Source organism: Aedes aegypti, chromosome 3, assembly GCF_002204515.2.
Source record: "Aedes aegypti strain LVP_AGWG chromosome 3, AaegL5.0 Primary Assembly, whole genome shotgun sequence".
Taxonomy (NCBI): Eukaryota; Metazoa; Arthropoda; class Insecta; order Diptera; family Culicidae; genus Aedes; species Aedes aegypti.
Window position 1 is genome coordinate 200,259,174 of NC_035109.1, and position 24,433 is coordinate 200,283,606.

The 24,433-nt window shown below is 37.0% G+C and overlaps 1 long non-coding RNA gene across 1 annotated transcript; it reads left to right on the top strand.

Moving 5' to 3' along the window:
* The first annotated feature begins 3,109 nt into the window (after positions 1-3,109).
* LOC5571754 lies at positions 3,110-16,555 on the top strand. The gene is made up of 2 exons (XR_002502467.1): positions 3,110-3,683; positions 16,422-16,555. It is a non-coding gene; the product is annotated as an uncharacterized LOC5571754 (long non-coding RNA).
* The last annotated feature ends 7,878 nt before the right edge of the window (positions 16,556-24,433 follow it).

Sequence of the window (24,433 nt, forward strand, 5' to 3'; positions counted from 1 at the left end):
GCACGAGTCGTAACTTTATCCTACGAGGCTTGCCGAGTAGGATAATTACGACGAGTGCTGTAAAAATCGAGTTCTGCAACGAGTTACGTACACCATTTTTTGCAATTTCGTAGAAGACCACTGGAGGGTATCAGAAAATATATCGGAATGCATTTTACAATTTCTGAAAAATAATTGTGTTATAATTCATTGCGCAACTCAAAACAGTTACGTAATGGGAAAGCGTTGCGTAATGAATCATTACAGCACTGGTTTCAGTTGCGTAATGACTATTCCCGCACTGTATACTTCAGTGCAGGAAAGTAGGCCGTTTCATGACAGATTGTCGTGATGAAAAACAGCCTATTACGATGAGAAATTGCAAAAAGGGAATTTTCATTGCAGCAACTATTTTTTTCAACCAGACGTGCTAGAAGAAGTGTTCCACACAATTCCAGCCGAGGAATGGTCATTGGCTTCAAGGGAGCCACTCTTGATTTGCTGCACACGAGTTCGACGTCCACCGATCCATCCAGAGAAATACACTTAGTGTACAAAACTGCCCCATACGCACGCTTGGAAGCGTCCGAAAATCCGTGGAGCTCTACTGCCGCCGCTCCGCGTGTAATAACACATCGCTTCTTCCGCAGCTCGTTCATCAACGGCAGCTGCTCCTGGAATATAGTCCACAAGTCGTATTGCTCCTCCGGTAGTTCATCGTCCCAGCTCAACTTCAATCTCCACATATCTTGCATCAGCAATTTTGCCGTCGTTGTCACAGGACCAAGATAGCCACATGGATCGAAAAGCTGTCCGATAGCAGAAAGCACAGCGTTTGGTTGACATTGCATTCGTTACCTTGCCGTGAAGAGGACTCACATTAAAGGTAAAATAGTCGTCGTTCGGATTCCAAATGACGCCAAGAGTTTTGATAACGCTGTTGATGTCGGCGTCCTCGAAGTCGAAAAGTGTTTCTTGGAGTTCAGGCGGAATGATTTTACGGACCACCTCGCTGTTGGTGCAAAATTTATGGATTCCAAAGCCTCCTCGTCGCAGTAGCTCAGTGAGTTGCTGGTAGATTGCAATCACCTCTTGCTCACTGTTACCTCCGGTGAGGATGTAGCTATTTTCTTCAATGACTTTGGATCCAAGTAGTAATTCGCTTGCTTCATCTTTCGCTAACTGTATCAACGTGCGCGTTGCCAGATAGGGTGCACTGGCGCAACCGCACGTAACCGTTGTTAATTCAAATGTGGCTATTTCATTATTGGTGTCAAGCCACAGGATACGCTGATATTTCCGATCGTCATCATGAATACGTACCTGACGGTACATCTTCGGGATGTCTGCTGTCAGGACTACAGGATAGGAACAGAACCGCAGCAGTATTGTGACGAGATCGTTTTGAACTGTTGGGCCCACAGTTAGGGCGTCGTTCAATGAAATGCCAGACTTTGTTTTCGCCAATGCGTCGAATACTACACGGATTTTTGTAAACTCAACAATTCTCGAGGCTGCCGTCGAATGTCGGCAATGGTACTGGCCTGGGAGGGAGGCACCGATACTACACACGAAATATAGAACAACGTTTGATTGAACTGCAAGATAACGCCAACTTGCCAACAACAATCAAGGCAGGCTTGGGGAAAACAGCTAGTTTTCTTTTTTTTAAATCTTTTGATTGAAGCTAAAGTGGAAACTTACGACTCAACTTTCACGGGCGGACACTGGGGTTAAAGACCGAGGTTTAGGGGGGTTTTCCTTTGCTTACTAAACGTCTGCACTGAGTTGTGTTTCTGAGTAGACTGCTTGTCCGTATATTTCTCTTTTGGCTCGAACCCTTCGGTTCGCTTGCGCGCGTAGGGGAACGCGCGGTAAATGAACTGTCATTCGACATCATTGATCAAGGTATATCAATTTCAAGGTATACAACACTTTTGTTGTGTACTTTCGATCTATCTTGACAAACATGGAAAAAGGACCACAGTTTTCTATGTACTAAATATTAATTTTCATTTGAAAAAGTAAAACGATGCGTTTTTCAATGCTTTATATTCAATCAGTTGAAAGGTGCTCACGTGACATTACTTGCATTATGTGCATGAATTGATTTTCATTCAATTTTTGTCACTTTTGATGAAATGCGAAAATGTGTTTCAATCAGTTACGCGCTTTTTCCGTGTTACTCCAATGTTTGAGATCTGGGCTCACAGTGACAGTTCGTGACAGCGGAATCCCGGCTCACTATGACGTACAGAAATTTTGTATTGGTTTCTCCCTCCCAGGTACTGGCAAGTGAGGCATCGAGTTGTTCATAACCACAGGCTGCTGCGGCACGAAAGCAGGGGCTAATACATTCATCGAGCTGCGTTGTTTTTCCTCTTCCGCCGCATTCAACTTCGCGATTTCTGTTTGGATGTACACAAAGAGCTCATTGTGCAGCTCCTCAGACCGGAAATGGTTTTCCCTGTGTTCATCTCGCTGATTTCGTGGCACCAGGTCGCATATTTCGATGAACGTTCGCTGCAGTTCTTCGTTGCACTGACGAAGCGTCTCGAGTTGTAACTTGAACCAATGAATATTGACGACGTTCTTCTCCAATCCCTCGCGGATCCGGAGCATCCCTTCCTTCGCAAATTCGCGGCGATCCAAGATTCTTTCCAGTTGTTTCGCCATTTCCTTTTTCGCTTGCTCTTGTTTTTGCTGCTGCACCGACACGTAAATTGATGACGGTGTGCCGCTTGAAACATCCAGGATTTTCCTCGGGGTTTTACTCCGTTTCGGATAAGGAGTTTCTTCAGTCATTAGACCACACAGCAAAAAATAATGTAATCCGCATCGATGTAATTCATGTCGATGTATAAAAATTCCGATGTAACCGCTTTTTTGATATACAATATAGCATCTTTTTGATGTTATATTACATCGCCATGAAATTACACAGAATCAACATTTCCATTTTTCATCACATTGAAGTTGTGTAATAATCACATCTAAACTAAACCAATATTACACAGAAACAGCTGCAACCAAGTCGTTCCAACTTAGTTGAGTGATATTACACAATTTCGATGTCATTTTGCATTCAACACCAATGCAATGATACATCTCGCAACACTGCCCCGACCAAAACAAAGGGTCGGTGATTCAAGATGGCCGGAGTGGCAGCAATCCACGATCGCGATTTTTTCGTTCGGATTTCGTCGCGAAAACTCCGGAATTTTTATTTGAAACGGTGAAAAGTAGTGTTTTTATATCTTACGAATGTAATAGTTGTTCGTAATCGATGCAATTGTAGTATGGTGAAATCAAAATGTGAAAAAAATCCAAGCGGAACAAATCCTCCCGCAAATTTGCAATGTTTCGAAGTGTCCGCCAAAGAAGATTCCTATACGATAGGTGCTTGGGATGAACATCGTCGACCAGCGATTCCTAATGCCAATGGTCGGAATCCGGAAAGAGGATCGCCGAAGCAATCGTTCACAACAATAGAAGTTCGTTCCCGGTGGTCTCCCTATTGATGTTTGGAAAGAGGATCCGTTTTTCCTCCGGATTAGCCAATAGAACCACAACTCCTGCATCCACCAACCTACACGGCACGTAAACAATGTACCAGGTCAGCCGCAAGGTACACTGCAACGGAGTGGAGCATAAAACGCGGGACAGCTCGATTTATTATTGGATCGGCGACTACGGTGAAACGGGTAACTATAAATATAGATAAACAGCTCTTAATCCCTAAGATATATTTACCTTCCTTCTGTTTCTTCTTCTTTTTGGCATTACGTCCCCACTGGGACAAAGTCTTTAACTCAGCTTAGTGTTCTTATGAGCACTTCCACAGTTATTAACTGAGAGCTTTCTTTGCCAAAGTTTACATTTTCGCATTCTTATATAGGTATATCGTGTGGCAAGTACGATGTTACTCTATGCCCAGCCAGGGAAGTCAAGAAAATTTCCATTACGAAAAGATCCTGGTCCGACCGGGGGTCGAACCCAAACACCTGCAAGCCTGCAGCATGGCTTTGCTTTGTAGTCGCAGATATTAACCACTAGGCTAAAGAAGACCTCCCTTTGTGCTCAAAACGGGTTAGCCAGCGTTCGAAAGATCACGTCTACCGTTGATGATCAAAAGCAGATAAAGTAGCAAGACCATGCTGAGGTTGATGGGTTCGAAGTTAAGGATGGATTTTTTTTCTCCACTTCCCGGGTCATAGAGTATCTTCGTGTCCGCCATACGCAGGGTGTCCGTCTATCGGAGAAAAGCAAACCTGGGAATTACAATTACCCGTGACATTTATGGGAAATTGTGGAACACACCGGGAAAAGTACTAGAGAATTTTGCCATGGAAGACTGAGTTGCAAGAGGTATTGCTTCTTAATGAGATGCTTTATGAATTTCTATTGAGATTCATGGCAATGTTTAGATGACATCCTTTCAGGAATCCTAAATAAAAGTTCTTAGGATAATTACTGAATAGAGTTCGTACATTGCAAATATGATTTTTAATGGATTTCAAAGAAACAAATTTGACGATTTTTGTATTAGAAAATTTTAAGCAAATCACTAACAGTTAGTGAAAACCTAAGCTGATAGATTTTTGGGAAATTTCTTAAGGGATCTAAGTGGTAAATGGAATTTTAGCCACACATTCATTCAAAATTTCTTTTTGGCAAAAATTATATGGATTTTTGAGAAAGCTTTGTTTGGATTACAACTGATTAATCCGTGATCTATTGCAAAGTGAGGTTCCTGATGAAATTTTGTATGTAATTCTGTAGATGAATTTATGGAGAGCTTTTTGATGGGTACTTTAAAGATTCTTGATCAGATTTTAATGAATTCCTAAGAAGATGATTGTTTGGTGCTGTCATCATTTTTTTTGCAAGCCAGGCATAAAATGTATTTTAAGCGAGATATCGTTTCTACCATAAAGACCTTCCCTTAAATCCAACGAGAGATCAAGAATTTCGACAGAAACCAGTTATGGACCATGTCTTACGCATAATTTTGAAAGCATTCTGAGCAGCATTATAAACATTGTTGATTTGTGGAACAATGATGTGAGTTTAGATGTAAAGAGCAGTTATTTTTAAACATCCCTCCCCTTGGTTATGCGACCTTGCCGCGATGGGAGGGCATAATCCATTAGCCCATATGATGGAAACCAAAGGCGTAACCTGTAGTGGTGGTATCACATTTTGGCATTTTTTGCTTAAAGCCGCGTCATAATTCATATGGCATAGACGCAATAATTAGAGATGGTCGGGTGTCGGGTTTTCAAACCCGAAACCCGACCCGAACCCGAACCCGACGGGTTCGGGTCGGGTTCGGGTTTGAAAATTTTATTTTTTTCGGGTTCGGGTTCGGGTCGGGTTTGGAGGCTACAAAATTATCGGGTACGGGTCGGGTTCGGGCTTACAAAAAGTCGGGTTTGAGTCGGGTTTAGGACGGGTTTGGTGAGAATTGTGAACAGAGTAACAACCTAAAAGCTTCTCTAAGTATCAGAAACGATGAATTTACCATGATTTCAAACTCGGGTTTTATTCGGGTTTGTCTTACAAAAAAAAATTCGGGTTTCGGGTCGGGTTCGGGTTCACACAGCAAACATTTTTCGGGTTCGGGTCGGGTCCGGGTTTGCTTTTCAATTATTCTCTCGGGTTCGGGTCGGGTCCGGGTTTGAAGAAATAAAATAAGTCGGGTACGGGTCGGGTTCGGGTTTGAAAAATGTGAAACCCGACCATCTCTAGCAATAATATCTCGGATGTGATCCAACGGACATTCTGCGTCATTGATAGAATTGATGCCCATTTCAAATAATTAATCTATTCGAAGTGGACATTAATACTATTGGTGACGTTCAGTTTGCCTTTTGCTAACCAGAATGATCCGTAGCCACTCTTACTATTAGCTAGTTAGATACATCGTTATCATATACGACGTAGGGAATACATAGGAACTCTTAGGAAAATGACTAGTAGATTCACTGAGTAGAAATAAGTGGCGACAATCTTATTTTAATATGGTTTTTACATTGCCATAATAAGTAATACCTCTATTGGAACAGCGGTATAAATAATCTAATTCCAGCTTCATTTTCGCACAATTTACAAGTAGAAAGTAGGCGTTGTGAAGCATTGCATTTGCCACCGAAAAGTGAATCATGTAGGAGACTGTAATAGAAGCCTAAGGTAACTTTACTCTTCAATATTCACTATAAAATGACTATGGAAAGTAAGACGCTGAGATCGATCATTAGGGTACACTTGCTAGTTTCGAAAAATTGTTAAACAGACAAGGAAAGCGACTTTTTTCTTTAAGGATATATGAACGTAATGACCAATAAACACTTTTAACAACAAAAAATAAAATTAACTAGAACTACTACTAAACAGCCTAATTTTGTTAAAACTTGACGACAATTGACATTTAAGACTCTAATCTTACGTAAAAGACAGGAGTAATCAGAATAGCACTTGAATGACAAATTATTCAAAACCATTTCGACTAGACAGTATTAGTAATGACACTACTACACAACTATTTCAAACAAATTCTGATGGAGCTGCTGATTTTCACAATGCTTCCTTTTCTCAGAAGCAAGGGAATATGGGCACTTTTCAAAAACTACCACGTCACAACAGTGTTCATGTGGGCGCCATTGCCTAGTCCGTCTGAGTATTGGTCCTGGTAGAGGGGAAACTTGGCAAAAGCCAGACCGAGGGTTCAGCCTTGACAAGTTAACCCTCTAATACCCAACCCCGCCTTTAGACGGGGTACACTTTGGAATTTTGTGTATTTTTTCGTAGCTCGGAAATCAAAATGATTTTATTTTTGGCTTATACCTTGACTCATAACACGCATATAAGAAAAGTTTTTTATGACTTTTGAAACTTTTTGGTATTTTTAGAAATTGTTTGAAAAATTGCATTCTTATATAACCTACAAATGCCTGGGCTTCATTTAACGTTTAATATAAAAAATCGTACCTTTTATATTTTTCTACGATTAACCTATCACAAAAGAAGAGCCTGGTGGTATTAAAATCATTTCAAACCTGTTTTTCCGTTAGTTACACGAAAAATAAAATACGCTTCGAAAAAAAATTAAAAATTTAATATTTTTAAAAATACCGTAACAATTTAAATTTTTATTATTGCCAAAAATCAACAACTAGAAAAGGCTTCAAGAAAAAATGAAAAAAGCTGGGGATGTTCAAAAATAAAAATTAAAAAAATCAAAAACCAAAATTTAAAAATTTGCGAATAAAAATAAATAAATGCCCAAAACGTGTTTAGAACGATTTTAGATAACGAAAAATAATACTTAAATCGAAAATAAAAATTTGGGTATTAGAGGGTTAAGCTGTCAGGCAGCTCCAACTGAATACCATACAAAAAAAAAAAGGCAGTTTTTTTTAAACATATTTCCAGATTTTTTCAGAATTTCCTATGAATTCTAGTGGGTGCACAGCATTCTCCGTATTTTGATAAATTTGATTGCAAATAATTACTAGTAGATTATTTCTACCATGCCAAATATTTTCTTCGCCGAATTCGAAAGTTAAATGTGATATTGTGACAAAAAAAATTGATATAGGTATCTAAAAATAAAAAACCTGGCTTAAGGGAAACTTCAGCAAATTTAAAGTTCTGACAATTTATTTAAAACTTTAAGATTTTTCAATCACTTTTTTATATAGGTGTATCAAAGTTTCTGTGTCAGTTGGAAGGTAACGACAGAAAGACAAACAAAATCTCTAGTGACCATTAGTTAATTGAAATATGTTCATATTGCAATGAGCGAATGCTATTCATTAATAGACAGATACGAGTGAGGTTAAATTTTGCAAAACCTATTTTTAAAACTCAAAATTGTGATGGAAATGTAGGAAAAAAGTTTTTTTAATCTCGACAATTTTTTCGTCGTTTAGGCGACTATAAGTCAGAACTAGCTTTTTTAATGTTTAAATTATCTAACCTAACTTTTATTCGTCAACTGTAATGCAATGCTACGTCTAAGTAACACTAACATGCATTCAAGTGCATTTGACAGTTTTGTTTTACAAAAAAATGACTTATTTGCTTTCCAATTGCAATATGTCGCAATCAGTGAACTTGCAATGAAAAATAAATGAAAAAAAATGCATTGCGATTGATTTGTAAATTTTCAAAAAATAATGAGGTGTAATTTCTACAAGTTGGCTGATAATTTTCTACATGTGTGTGGATAACTGGCTTACTGTAGATGGTTGACAATTTTGGTATATTTTATTAATATTTTACTATTAACATCAAAATATGTATGTTGAGCATTTGTAGGACTACTGGGAAAACATAAAATTCTTAGAAATGACTGATATAGACTAATGGTTTCTAAGAAAGTTTGACGAGTTTTTGATTTTGAGATGCTCTAAACATTTTTGAATTACTGGAGAAATAAAGCTGATTATTTTTGAATATTAGGGATTAGGAATTTTTATCAAGTCTTGAAAATTTTCCAAATGTTCATGAATTATTCGAGTAGGCTCAAAATATCTGGAAGAACAAATTCATATGTATATGGGTATATTCGAACAATGCTAGACATTTTTGATGAATAGTACATATTGTTTTGTTTTATTGAATGTTTAAGCTTTTTTTATATTTTTTGGTGAATATTTTGATTGTCTACGAATATTTTAGAGTTTGTTAGAAATTATTTTCAAACATGAAGGAATTTCAAAAGAGTTAGATTTTTAAAGAAATAAAAATTAATTATATAAAGAGTTTGAATTATTTGAGAACGTTGAAAGTTTCAGAGAAAAAAAAACATTAACGTCAAGTGAGTATATTCTATTCAAAATATGAGAAATATTCATGAAGGATAGGGGGAGTTCAAGTAATGTCTTTACTTTTCTGGAGCGAAACAGCATACTTCTGCTGAAGCTGAATAGTGGAAGTGTTGAAAGTTTTTTTTAAGACTGTGTTATTACTGATATCATTATCCAGGATATGTTGAAGAAAAGTTTTTTTTTTTTGAGTATGTGTATGTATTTAAGTGGATTATCAAGTTAGGCTAATAATATTTGTACAGACATTTATATCACAAACAAAATTTAAAACAAAAATACAAAGTACTGATGAAGATATATAATATAAAAAAAAATCATTTTTTTTGAGGAATTCAAAACAAATCTGGACATTTTTCTACACTAGGTAATGATTTGGCTCAAACTTTGAGAATTCTCTTTTTATGTGATTTGATTTCGGTAAAGCACCCTTCCCGCTCAACCAGTCAATGATTTTCGATAGCGATCGATAGATTCGTTTTGAATCGTTAGCGATCGCCATCGTTGTAGAAAGATTTATAAAAAATGATGAAGACTGGTTGGTCGGGTTTTGATTTTGGTAATTGAACTATTTGTTTCAATAAGCGTTGTGTAGTTCGGCGTACAGGCTTTATAGTAAGTCGCTTTTCAGAGGTAAAGTGCTAGTGCAAGTCTCTATTTTAAATGGAAATACTCTAAATCTCTTATTATTCCCTGGCCACGATCACAGGGTTTGACGGTGCCAAAGTAGAAGGTGCACCATAATAATACCCGTCTGTGAAACATATCACCTTCCCAATACTTTGGCACACCTCTAACGGTTCATGATTTATCATGAAACGGCTGCATTCAGGTGGAGGATCTGTTAATATGTTTCGGCATATTCGAACGGAGGGACCGCCAGGGGCCCTGGCCCAGGGCTCATTAGTTACTTATAAACCAGTGCTGGTTGTTGATGGTTCAGTTCATTTACCACGAGCTGTAGCATCCTTTGTACTAATCAGTAATGGTTGTTAAGTTTCGAAGCTAATATGTGATCAATCGTTTTATAATGCAACATAAGAATGGGTTGTTATTTAATTTAGTGATTGTGAGGGTGCTAATAGTGATTTTATAATAAAATCTATGGTGAAGAATGGATCGAAGTGATTTTGTTTTACTGTAACTTTCTCGATAGTGCTAAATTGTAGTTTGAATAGTAATGACTCTACAGAAACAAAAATAATGAAACATTTAAATTGAATATCTTTTAATTACTTAGTGATGCTAACAGATGGTAAATGGTAATAACAATGAATTTATATGAAAATGGTGTGATGTGAAAAGTGATATAATGAAAAGTATATCTGAAGTGTATTACGAAAGTTGATGAGTGATAATCGGTGATAATAGTGACGAAAATAAAAGTGACGATAGTGAGTGATGAAATGAAATGGGGAATGAGGACCTTTTAATAAAACTATTTCGTTCTTCACTTTAACCACTCTAGTAGCATTTCAGGCCTTATCATATCAAAACTACGGTAAGGGCCGATTGCTGCTAGGGTACACAGTGACCATTTGAGCAACATTGCTTAGGAACGTTGTGTGATGAACGCCATAGAGACTTATAAAAGCAAATGCTGGAAAGGAGCTTAGGGCAGATTAAGAGTGCCAGTACTACCCCTATCGCCACCGACAAAAAAAAATACTCTAAATCTCTTATTATTATCAAAATGGTCTGTGTGGTCAATAGGGTCCTAAAGCCCTGTCCTCATATTAGTACCAAACGATTAAGTTTAGGCCAGAATCACATGTTTACTCAATTTTTGAATGATTTTCGTTGGTTTACGGCCAAAAAAACATTTTTTTTTTTCAGATTTTGTCACACCCTTTGGTTTAAACTCAAATTCTGGGTGTATTTTGTTTTCCGTGTCCCTTCCGAAATGTCAAATAGGAACAACCCCAGTGTTAAAAAGATGAGCCCCTGTGGCGTTTTTGCCGACTCAGTGAATGTCAAACATGATCTCAAGTGTCAAGGTTCAAAGTTGAACCTTTTTTTTAAATTTAATTTTAAATGTGATATAACCGTTATTTGAATAGAAAAAAATGCTAAAGTGGTTGTAAGAACATACTCTTTTGTCTTATTAAATAAAAACAAGATTTCATTAAAAAATTTAGGACCCTATTATCTCAGATTTATGCATATAAATTGAAAAACAAGAATATAAAAAAACAAATTCCGGATAATCGAGTCTAAAATTCCGGATAATCGAATCCCGGATAATCGAGTCACCGGACAATCGAGTCTCCGGATAATCGAGTCCGACCTGTATTTAAGTTCTTTCATAGCAGATTTTATTTTTTCTGCTAGTGATTCGATTATCTGGATGTGAAAAAAAATGATACTCCGGAATTCTACAAAAAATCTGGTTATAATTAATGATGAAGCAATTGTATGAACTCCAAGTTCTCCAAGTATTTTTAAGGGCTCCTGGGTAACATCGGAAGGATCTCCAAAAAAAAAACTTTCTGAAAACAAATATTTGAAAGAATCACAAGAAAAAAATCGAGAATACTTCCATGGGTAAATTTATCAGGATCTTTAGACCAAATTTAGAAAGAACTTTTCAAGTAATTATAGGAGTCTTTATTTCGCTAATTCATAGGGGCATATATTTCTGGGTATAGAATAATAACCCCAGTATCTGTGTTTTGTAATATCTGCGGCAGATTAGAAACTGTCCACAACGCGGTCATATGTTTTTCTGATTTTCAGGCAACACCCCCCTCATACCAAATATTTAAAATTTATATAGATCATGGTTTTTGACCAGAAACCCCTTCCCTTCATATATGACCACGTGGTTTATGAACAGCCTCTTAATGTTTTGGATAATTGTTGAAATAAAAAAATGTATATTTTCAGTGTATTTAAAAAATAGTTCAAATTAAAACAATTTTAGAATATTGAAACATAGTTCGACTAATCATTTTTATACTGTTCTAAGAGTATTAAAGAGTATTAGAAAACGCTTTTTTCTATACTGAACTGGTGGTCTAGTTATATTGCTCAGACATTTTTTTGATACCCTTGTTTATTTTTTTTCAGTTATAAACATTGATTTGATTGATTAGTCAATGGTTTTATCGTTGAAGCACTAATTTCGTTATTTGATAAGACGAAAAAATATATTCAACCATTTTAATAATTACCAGTCAACTGTCCCTTACTCGATTTTCTGTAACTCGATCTTTCCCCTAGCTCGCTATAACTTGATGCAATCAGTTTCAATTTTGTATACAAGTTTACCTCTCTAAACCCTAAGGGCAACTTCATCGGTGGTCCAGTTTTTTGTTCAAATTTTTATCAAAAATTGATATTAAGTAATAAAAATAAAAAAAAAAAAAAGTAGACCAGTAAAAATAGACCAAACTGCACGTGCAGGTACCGTGCGTATTTCTTCTATCCTTTTCGAATGTGATCAACAAAAACAACCAAATAGTATTGAACAGCAAAATTCTAAAGTTTATTGCCGGAAGCTAAAATTTTTCACCTGACATATACTGATAGGTGAAAGAGCTGCTGCTGCGGAACAACTTCGGAGCAATTCCCGGTTGAACTTGCGAGGAATTACTGGATGAAATCCAGGATAATTTTGGAAAGAAAGGAATTCCTGTACCAACTCCAGGGGGATTCGAGGAGAAACTCTGAAGGAATTCCGGAGAAATTCTAGGACTCTTGAGAAATTCCCGGAGCAACACTGAAGGATTTCACTGAGGATCTAGGAAAATTCTCGGAGTAACTCCAGAAGAATTGCTAGTGGACTCAGGAGTATTTCTGAGGAACTATTAAAGGAACTCTGAAGAATTCCTGGAGACATTCCAAAAAAATTTCTGAAGCAATTCTCGGTGGAGCTCCAAAGAAATTTCCGGAGGAATTCTCGAAGAACCTCCAAAAAAATCCTGGGGAGACTCCGAAGGATTTGCTGGAGGAACTGCTGAATTATTTATAGAGAAACTCCGGAGAAATTCTTGAAGGAACTATAGAGGACATCCCGGAGAAAATCTGGAGGATCTTCAAAATGCATTTCTTGAGGAACTCTGAAGAATTCCTGCATGTTCTATCGAGGAAATCCAAACGAATTACCGCTGGGACTCCAAATGAATTTCCGGAAAAAGTTTTGAAAGAATTTTTGGAGGAACTCTGAAGGAATTACTGGAAAAACTCCAAAAGAATTCCTGGAGAAACTCAGAAGCAAATCTTGGAGAAGCTCCGGATCAATTTCTGGAGAAATTTTCTAAAACAAAAACTCCGGAATAATTGCTGAAAGAATTGCGGAGAAATTCATGGGGGAAATCTGGAAAAAATCCTGCTGGAACTATGGAGGAATTCCAAAGAGAACTATGGAAATCCAAAAGCAACTATGAAAAAAATCCAGAGGGATTCCCATTGGAGCTCTGGAGGAACTTCGGAGGAATGGTGATAAAAACAATAATAATTGCTGAAAGAACTCCTGAGGAATTTCTGGAGCAACTCAGGAGGAGTTACCGGTGAAACTCCGAAATAATTCCTGCAGGAACTCCGGAGGAATTTTAAAGGAACTTTGTACAAAATCCTAGACGAACTCCAAAGGAATTCCTGGAGGAACTCTGGAACAATTGTTGGAGGAATTCCGGAGGCGTTTCTAAAAATACTCCAGAGACGTTTCTGGAAGAACTCCGGGGTTATTGCTTGAGGAACTCAGGAGAAAATATGGAGGATATTCGAAGGAATTCCCGATGGGCTCCGGAAAAAACTTTCCAGGAATTACTGGATGAACTCCAGAGCAACCGCTTGAGGAACTTCAGAGGAGTTTCTGGAAGAATTTTGTAAGAATTCCTGGTGGAAATCCGTAAGAAGTTCTGATGAAATGCTGGATGGAATCCAGAGATTTTTTTTTTCTATCTTTATTAACGAGATTTTTAGCCCTGGGCTAGATCATCTCGGGACCAACGGCTTCACTTCCCTTCCGAAGGAAGTCGTCACTATTTTTTTTTAGTGACTATCTCGGGGTTGGGATTCGATCCTAGGTCCTCGGCGTGAGAGGCGTGTGTTCTAACCACTACACCAGGTCCGTCCCCGAATCCAGAGAAATTTCCGGAGGAAATTAGGAAGAATTTCTGAAAGAACTTGAGAAAAAACCTAGAGGAACTCCGGAGGAAATACACGAGGAACTCCGGAGGAAGTCTACAGGAAATTCCTGGAGACACGCTTGAGAAATTTTCTGAGGAACTCTGGAGGAAATGTAGGGATTTTTTCAAAGTAACTCGTGAAGAATTCCTAGTGGGAATTCGGAGGATCTGCGAGGTATTACTAGAATTCTGGAAAATTCCGAAAAAAAGGAGGAACCCTGGCAGAAATTCCCGGTGGAGCTTCAAAAATTGCCAGAGGAAATCTGAGGGAATTCCCGGAGGAACTCCGAAGAAATTCTATAAGGAGCTCTGAAGAAATTCTTGGAGGACTTTAAAAAAAATGCTGCGGGGACTCCGAAGGATTTGCCGGAGGAATAATTTTTAGAGAAACTCCTGAGAAATTCCTGATGGAACCATGGAGAGAATCCCGGTGGAACTCTGAATAAAATCCGGGATAACCTCCAAAGAAATTACTGGAGGAGCTCCGAGAAATTCCCGGAGGAAATCCTAGGAATTGCTGGAGGAACTCTGAAATAGCTAAGAATCCGTTAAGGAAATCCAAAGCAATTCCCGGTGTAGCTCCGGAGGGATTCTCGTAGTAACTGCAGTAGAATTCTCGGAAGAACTCTGAAGAAATTTCCGGTGGGATCAGAAAGAATTCCCGGCAAACATTCTGAAAGAATTCGTGAAGGAACTCCGAAGGAATTTCTAGAGAGACTCTGAAGAAATTCATTGGAGAATTTCCGGAGAAACTAGGACTGAGGAGTTTATAGACAAAATCGCCGGAGGAATTTCTTGAGGAAATCTCCGGCTGAATTCCTGGAGCAAATGCCCGGAGGGATTCCATGAGGAAATCCCGGAGAAATTTCTGAAGCAAATTCCTGGAGGGAATATCGGAGGAATTACTGTAAGAAATCCCTGCAGAAATTTCTGGAGGAAATCCCATGAGAAAATCCTGGAGGAAAATCCCGGAGAAATATCTGTAGAAATTCTCGGTGAAAATCTCAAGAGGAAATCCTGGCTGAAATCTTCAGAGAAGTTTCTGAACCAAAGCCCAAAAGGAATTCCTAGGAATTGACGGAATAATTTCTCATGGCAATCCCATGAGAAATCCCTGTAGGATTTTCTGAAGAAAATCCTAGTGGAAATCTTAAAATGCATTCCTGAGAGAATTTCCTCCTGAGAGAAAATCATCGAAGGAGTTCTTGGGGGATATCCCTAGAGGAATCCCTGAAGGAAATCGTCGGAAGAATTTCTGGAGAAAATCCCCGGAAAAATTCCTGGAGGAAATTCTCGGACGAACTTCTTGAGGAAATTTTCGCTGAAATTTCTTATGCGAATTCCCAGAAAATTTTTTTTAAAAGAACTCCAGATAAATTCTCTGAAAAAGTCTCCGGAGTAATTTATGGAGAAAATCCTCGAAGAAATTTCTTAAGAGAAATTTTCTCTTAACAAGTTTAAAATCTCATCGAATCGGTATAAATTCCGCAAATTTGAACATTATCAATATTATCAATATTCAATTATTATAATAATTGATATTAATATAATAATTGTGATATTTGTATCAGTGTAAGAACATGGCTGCCAACGAGCAGCGTACAAGTACCTTGAAATGAAGAAGAAGAGAGGAGAGAAAAATAGCGCGTCATTGTTATAACGTCCGTGTTCTTGACTAGTTGTGCAATCAGAGAATAAACTTGTAATCATCAGAATTACTGCGTTAAATATATGTTCATTTCGTGAAACATTACAATAATTGATATAATTATCAATATAATACTGTATTGTGCATATCACCTAATATAATCACTTGAATTTGAAGTGGAATATCGTCATGTTGAAATTCAAAATTGAATGTTTTCAAGTTTATTTTCGCTAGAGAAGCGCTGCGAACATCCCATCATTATATCATTGATGGTTGGATTCCCCGAACGCTTCTCTAGCGAAAATTAACTTGAAAACTTTAGAGGATCCTTGGTTTGAATTTCAACAGGATTACCATAAGCGAAATTCTTCAAGCAAAACACCTGATGCAAGATATTTAAGGCGAGGAAACTGATTAAATAATTTCTAAAATTCCAGGTGCAGAACGATTTCCTTAAACGAATTTTTTAAAATTTTTCAATCTGAGATAACCCTCAAAATAAGAATAAAATTTAGGACCTAAAAAACGGATATTCGTGTAAGGGATGGAATATTATGTCACACTGAAATGGGACTTTTTCGACATCCTCCCCGCCCCCCTTGTTACACTTTTTGCATGAGAGTGAGACCTCTAAAAATTTTGTAAGGCTTTTCAAGCAAGGCCTGACCCCTCCAACCACTCAAATTCCCTTGGAGCGTGACATTATTTGTGCATGACCTAACATATTAGAATAGAAACTTCATATAACATAATAATACTTTCATTAATACTATAAAACTATCGATCATAGATAAGTATAAAATAATTCAATATTTTCATTTATTTTTTTAGGTCGAGCTCTGTGAACTATTCTACTGGTTGCGAAGGGAACCTTAACACATCCGTGATTGCCTTCAGAATAAATAAAAATATGTAATTAATAAATGCTTTATTTATAATGCAATAAAAAAGTAATTGATGATTGAGCATTTGGTGCCAGACATGGCCCGCGTTTCGACCTGAGGAGAATCGCAGTAGGCGTTGCCGCGAACGGTCTTGTTTTGTTTTGCTTGCCACACTTTTTTCGTGCTCTAGTTTTTCGCGATTTTGCCGATGATTTGGCTGATGCCACGCCATCCGGATTGTAGTTCGGATGTTAATATTGAAAAACCTCGATATCTAATAGTGAAAAACAAATCCAGCGCGTTTCGTGCGATCAAAGACTTCTTTAATGTGATGTTTTATGACCGGTTCTAATTGGCTTTGCTAATGAATTTCCACGTGATTTTGTTGTTGTTGCTGTGTTTGTATTTTGACTCACAAGCCACCGGATGGTTTCGACAACGAAAGAAAACATTATTGTAATAATTGTGAAAAATACGTGAAAGAAGAACTAAAATATGTGGTCTAGAAATGACAAGTGGTATGTGCGTCACAAGGAGGAGAAAATACATACCAAATTAGTTGCTGATTTGATTTGATGACAACGCCGCCTTGGATGAATTTTGGTGAGATTGTTCTGATTATATAATTATCTGTACTTGAACAGTAAATACGCGCCAGTTTCAAAGTAACCATCTTTGAAACAGGAAGTGTGTATGCATTATCATTATCCATTTGATAACGGTAATGTATACATGCGGGGCTTGTTGTTAGTGAAAGTGACTTCTGAATGGACGTGTCTCTCCAGCCATTCTGAAATGGGTCACCGGATCTGCAATAGAGCTATCACCTTCTAACTCCCGGACTGAAGCTTTCTGCAAAAATGCAGTACCAAAGCAGTTTTGCTGAAAACTTTTTTCCATAATACCACTGCCGGACAGTGGGGGTTAGATGGATCACACACACACACAATAGAAAAGTAATTGATGATTTACATTACTCTGTATTCATATTTTTGTTTGCAACATGTTTTATATTTTTATCAACATATTCTCCTCAATGGTTGATTAAATTGCTTTTATCTATCAAAAAATTATAACACTCAACTCAATCATGAGTTATACTCGATTTTAATCGTAAATATGATTTAAGATCGAAAACGAATTAAAAAGCAATTTAATCAACCATTGAGCAGAATTTGTGCTCGCTTTTTCCTTCTAAATCGATTAGATTACATAGTTTTCATATTACATCGCATCGATTACATCGTATTGTGTACGTTGAAACTATTACATCGGAAAAATTACATCGGTCGCATTTATTACACCAACAGCCCGCGAGTACGTCAGGCTGTGTAATATGACACGACCGAGGGAATGACTTGGTTGCAGCGGTTTCGATGTGATATTCAACAACTTTTTTTGCTGTGCAACGCTTCATTGAATACAAACGGTTAAAGTTTGTTCGAAGTTTTACACTTGCTTTTCACTCTGCGTTCAACACGTTTAAACTCGTTCTGTGCACACTGTTCCATGCGTCGTTCGGCGTCGTTGCCGATCGGATTTTCCACACGGTGGAAATCAATAAACTCTCGCGAATTCGACCGGAATTTCACCACAAATTAACGAAAAACCCATCACAGAATGTTCATCTGGCTCGAATGGACCAAAATGTTTAACCGAAATGTTTAAGAATTGGATTTTTCAGACAATTTGCAAATGAATCGAATGCAACGCGTGCGATCCGGTTTACGTTTTTTATTCAAACTGATTGTAACTATACTTTCTCTTTTTCTCTCCACACGATGCTCGCGCCAAGCGCAAGAACGACGGGAAGTCGCCTGATGGTACTCTACACGCGTCATCAACGCCTATGAAACACACAAAATCATTCGATTTTTCCAGCGAAATATGCATTTGGAACACTGTTGTCCGAATTCCTATTATGGACCCTCCATTTAATTCCCATGCAATCCGGCTCGCTGCCGGGCAACTGAAACAGTGAATTTCTCTTAGCCGTTTGCTCTCTGGGAACTGACCGAAAACAGCCGCATTTGTAGCTTAAATCTGGGTTGAATAACTAATATATAGTTTTCAAACTATCTAATTTTGTATAGTTTATTAAATTTCAGTTGCATTTCAACTATGAAACGAAGTTATCTATTTCCACTGATGGAGGGTAAGTTACTTACATTACCGTTACATTACATGTAACAATATGGAGGTTCAGTCACAAGTTATAGGCTCTAAAGAGCAATTATTTTGTTACATCATCGTATCACACCGTAAGTTAAACGGTTAAACCGTAGCATTTTTTATTTCGTCACGATAACAATACTTTTCTCGTGTTTGTTTATTTTGCTCAATAGGTTGACGATTTGACGGTTCAATATATTGTATCTTATATCTACCTATAGCTAGACTTGGTTTCAGTCTTCGCGCAACTCTCCATTCATAGACTCTGCATATATCCAGTGATGACTGCAAAGCAGTCTAATTATTATAGTAAAAGATTTCCAACTCATACAAAAAGCAATAACTAATTACAGAAACGTCCGATTAAAAAATTTAAAAAAAGTTGTAGCTGACGAATGTATCTAACAGTATCAGCATAGCATTGGCCCTCAAGAACACATGGGCATAAAATAATTTCCTTTAAAGTCCTCCGCCTAGATCACGCTATCATCTGGTGACCACGCTTCATGCCCTACAATTTTGTGCAACAAGACCTGCGGCGCAAGTGTGAATTGCAAATCCGGAGGAAAACGATTCGCGCGTCTCTGGTTGTGAGAATTGAAACAGCGAATTTTAAATGATCGGTCGATGGCATTAGTTGAAAAAGTTGAACGGTTGTTGATTTGTGTACATTTCTCGCCGTTTTGAATTCGTTTTTTACCCGTGTAAAACCGGTCGTTTTTAGTTGTTTCTCGTGTCTCCCGTTGAATAATCACGCTCCGGTGTATAGTGGACATCAACGAATAGCAAGCACAATATTGTGAAAACATCTAAAAAATCCGATCATACTGAGCGCGGTGAACTATTGTTTTTGTTTGTTTTTGTTCACTGTTCCCTCTGTGCACTTTCCGGGCTACCGTACAAAAATTAAGGGCATCCCCATCGCGGTTAGAGCAATATGTCCGACGCTTGTGATCACTGCGCGAAGCCGGTAAAAAGTGATGACGAACACATCACTTGCATGGCTTTTTGCGAACGGATGACTCACCTTAGATGCTCGGCTACAAAGCTAAATAAACCATTTGTGAAAATCGTTCACGACAGCCCAAATTTGTTTTGGATGTGTGACGAGTGTGCGAAGCTTATGAAAATCGCACGATTCAAATCGGTCGTTTCATCGTTCGGCGATGCCTTTAAGGCTATTGCCGATAGACAGGAGATGGTACATGCCGATATTAGGAAGGAACTGGCGATACAAGGACAACAAATCGCTCAATTGTCTAAACGAATGGCACCAACTTCCCCTTTTCTGCGAGAATCTGCTTAATCTTCTCGACAACCACCGTCGAAAAGGCGCCGTGACGATGAGTTAAGCCTTGATTACACAGTGCGTGCAATGCACGAACATTTGTGCAAGTTGCACGAATGTTTGCGCGAACTGTGTAATATGTGCACGAACTACTAGCGAACATTTTGTAGGAACATATTGTCGCGCGCCCACCAAATCGGAACGCGCGTGTGGGACACGCGACGTGTGACTCGTTCCCGACATAACTGTCATAATGACATGTGCGGCGCTGCATTCTTACGATGTTTATGAACACAGCGCACTATTCAAATATTAGTCGCGACGCTTGAAGATTAAGAAAATAATATATTTAAAAAAAATGTTTGTCCTTATTTCTGTCGGATCCATAATATTCGTGCATTCAAACATGTTGGTTCGTCGAACTTGCGTTGCATAGCAACGGTAGAAAGTTTTGTAGTAGGAAAGGAAATCAAAATATTAATTTGTCCTGGTCAGATTGAGAATGAAAACATTGGTGTTGGTGGAAAATTTCCCCAAGGCTCTTCCAGAGATTTGTCCAGGATTTTTTTGGAAGATTCCTCCATGGATTTTACCATAAAATTATTATAGATAATCTCTACAGTGATCCATACAACAATTTTGACAGAGTTTCCATCACGAAAAAGTTTTGATCGCAACCAGATTTGTAAGGACCGGATCAGACAGGGCTCCAGGAGCACCTTCAGCAGTTCCTCCAGAAATTCTGCCTGGAGTTCCTCCAGGGATACTTCCAGGGTTTTCTCCAAGGAATATTCCAGGGATTCCTCAAGAAAAATCTCTACAGTGATTCCTCTAGAAATTTCGCAACGAGTTCCTCAAGAGCAGTAACTTGAAATTTTTTTTTAATAATACTCTTCCAGGATTGTCTCCAAGAATTCCTCCATGATTTTTTTCAAGGATTGGTCCAGGGATTCTTCCAGGTATTTTTCAAGTGATTCCTCATGATGTTTCTTCAGATATTTTTCCAGAAATTCTTCCAGAGACTTCTCCAAGCATTCTTCCAGAATGCTTCTACTGGGATTCTTGCAGAGATGTCTTCAGGGATTCCTCCAGGAGTTACACTAGGACAATTTCTTTAAGGATAACTCCAGATATTTCTACAGAAACTCCTCAGAGGATGCATTCAGTGTATTCCACATGTAGTCCTCTCAAAATTCTTCCATGAATTATTCCGGAGATTTTTTTCAGGGATACTCAACGGATTGCTTCAGTGATTCTATCTGGAATTCCTGTGGGGATTCGACAAGAAATTTCTCCTAGCATTCTACAAGTAATTACTTCACAACTTACTAAAGGGATCTTCAAGAGTTTTCTCCAGAAATTCTCCTAGAGATAGTTTTAGCAAAATCGCAAAAGAAAAAAAATTGAGGATTTTTATAATTACAAAACTTCTTTAACAAATCTTCCAGGGATTTACCTTAAAGGTAATTTTAGACAATTGATTAAGGCCTCAAAAAATACCTTCAGGGATCTTTCCATGAACTTCTCCAGAAATTCTTCCAAAGATAAATTCCATCATGAATTCCTCCAGAAATTTCATCAGAAATAATCCCAAGATTCCTTTTAAGGATTCTTTCAAGAATGATCGCAGAAACTCCTTCCATGAAGATTTTTTTTTTAGAAATCCGTAAATAAATTCCTGGAGAAATACTTGGAAGGCTTCCAAGAGCAATTCTATAGAAACAATATTAAGAATTCCCTGTAGGATTGACGGAGGAATCCCTAAAGGAACTTCTGGGAGAAATCCTGAAGGAATCTCTGGTTAAATCTCTGGCAAAATCCCTGAAGAAATACTTGCTGGACAACTCTTGGAGGAACAATAAAATGGGTTTTCTGGAGTAATCTCTGGAGAAAACCCTGAAGAAAAAGTTGGAAAAATCTCAGAAGGATGTGGGTGAATTGCTGAAGGAATCCTTGTATACATCTTTGGAGAAATCCCTTGAGGAAATTCCTGGAGTATCCTTGGAAAAAAATCTGGAAAAAGTGCTGTAGAGATTTCGCTGTAGAAATCTATGTCTATATTTTTCTGGAAAAATACCTGGAACAATCCTTGGACAAATGGCTAAATTTATGGAGAATTACAGTGGCTCAATTTCATATTCGTACACGATACTGATTCCACATCAAGTTAGTAAAAAACTATTAAATGAAGTATTGAGCTACAAATACTTTATCCACATTGAAGGTAATAGGTGTCATCTATTGTTTGCCAATCACAAAATGTTTCCATTTACATTCATCTTTGGATTAATAGAAAAGTATTGAATTGATGTCTAAAATTCACCCAATTCCATATTCGTACACCTACCAAAATTCAAACGCACAACGTTCAAAACTAAATTTAAAAGCTCTATTTGATTACTGAAGTGCTTTATTATGAGGTTCAGATGTAGTGAAATACATTTGGACAATTTATTAGTGGACATTTATAAAATTTAGGTAAAATTATGAGAAATGCCAGTTTTCCAATGATTTTTGCTATAAAATCCAATAATTCGAACAATTACGTTTATTTTTGTCATTGGATCCAATCTATAGATTATACTCGTAAGCTCTGATAGAAATTTAGTTGAAATATATACACTTTACAGAAATTATAAACAGTTTTTATCCCTTTTGAGTTCAGAAAATTTTTGTGCCATAAGTTCAAAACTCTTCTAAAATGATATTTGTAATCAATGTAAACCAAATTTTCATTCTAAACAACAGGTAAATGTAAATTTCGAATTTGTCTGTAAAAATAATTTGAACTACGAACTTCGTTTTACAATAAAATACCCTAAACTACAATGTACATACCTCCACATAATTGATGTCATCTTAATATTCAATTATCTTTGAAATAATATTTAAATTATATTCAAAATAGCACCCTATTTTGCAATTTATTGATTTTATAAGAAAAATACAAAATAACTTGAATGAGCAGAAAGCATTGATACACTATTTAATAGAATATATCCTGTTGTTTTCATCATTTTAAAAACACGTTTGTGTTGCGGTTATGGCAATAATATTTATTCTATAAATCTCTATAGTCATGTTTGGTAGTAAAATGTAAATTAAAAATGATAATTATGCAATGTTTTAATAGGAACATTAACTATGGATTATGTATATACATTTAGGAGCCAAACATAAAGAAATTGACTAAAATTTTTGGTTTTGGATTTGTTATAAATATTATATTACCTAAGATTCAAAAGTATAAGTTGTCGATATCCACTCTTAGCTAACCTAAAACTGATTATAATTTTTTGAAACTTGTGCAATATTCGCAAATATCATTCTTAAGGAAGTGATGATGAAAAAAATGCAATTTATTGTTCGACTTACCGAATATTTTAGCAAAAAACATGGGAAAACTGGTATTTTTCTTAAATTTACTTAAGTTTCAAATATATCCGTTTATAAATTTTCCAAATGTATTCTACTGCATCTGAACAACACAACGAAGAGCTTAAATAGTCATCTAGTCCATTAAAAATTAGTTTTGAATGCTGTATATTTCTTTTTTGTTAGGTGTACGAATATGGAATTGGGTCAATTATAGACACAATCTCAATACTTTTCCATTATTGAAAAGATTTAAGCAAATGAATACAGTTTGTCATTGCCAAACAATAGATGACACCTATAACCTTCATTATTGATAAAGTATATCGAAGTCCATGCACCATTTAATAGTTTTATACCAACTTGATATGAAAACAGTGCCCCGTACGAAAATGAAATTGAGCCACTGTACCTGGAAAAGTCTGGAGAAATCACCAGTGAAGTCTCTGGTAGAACTCTGTGAAGAAATCCCTGGAGTAATGAATTAGAGCTTTATCGGAACTGGTGTAGGCAATACGGTTGTGATTGAAAGTTCTTCTCAAAGAATTACCTAGAGATATGTTTTGGATAAATTTCTTGCAAAATTATGTGAAGAATTTCTGGAGAAATAGACACTACAGAGATTTGGAGAAAATTATGAATAATAAAACGCCCTCCTGGGTGGCAATACAACGTTAGCCTGTTCAATTAGTTGAAAATGAAATCCCGGGAAGTTTTGTTTTGTTTAAGTCCTCAATAAATTTCTGGAGAGCCATTGGAATGGATCTGAAACTGTTCCTGTAAAAAATCCGTGCAAGAATTTTTCCTTCCTAAAGCATTTAGAAAAAAATTCACATTTATATTAAGAGGAAAATAACCATCATCGTTTTATAAATTTTCAAAACCAGTTTTTTTGCTCAAAATCGAAGCAATGCTTTTGAAAATCTATCATTGTATTTCACTTGCCACTTGAAATACGATAATAGATTTTTATAAGGATTGATTGAAATTTTAACGAACAAAATGGTTTTTAATTTTTGATGATTGCTGATGATTTAATGATGGATTCTTGAGCCTTAAGCTTTATATGAAAGATAGGGATTCCTAGATTAGAACTCTGGATAGTTTTGTAGGTATGGCCATTC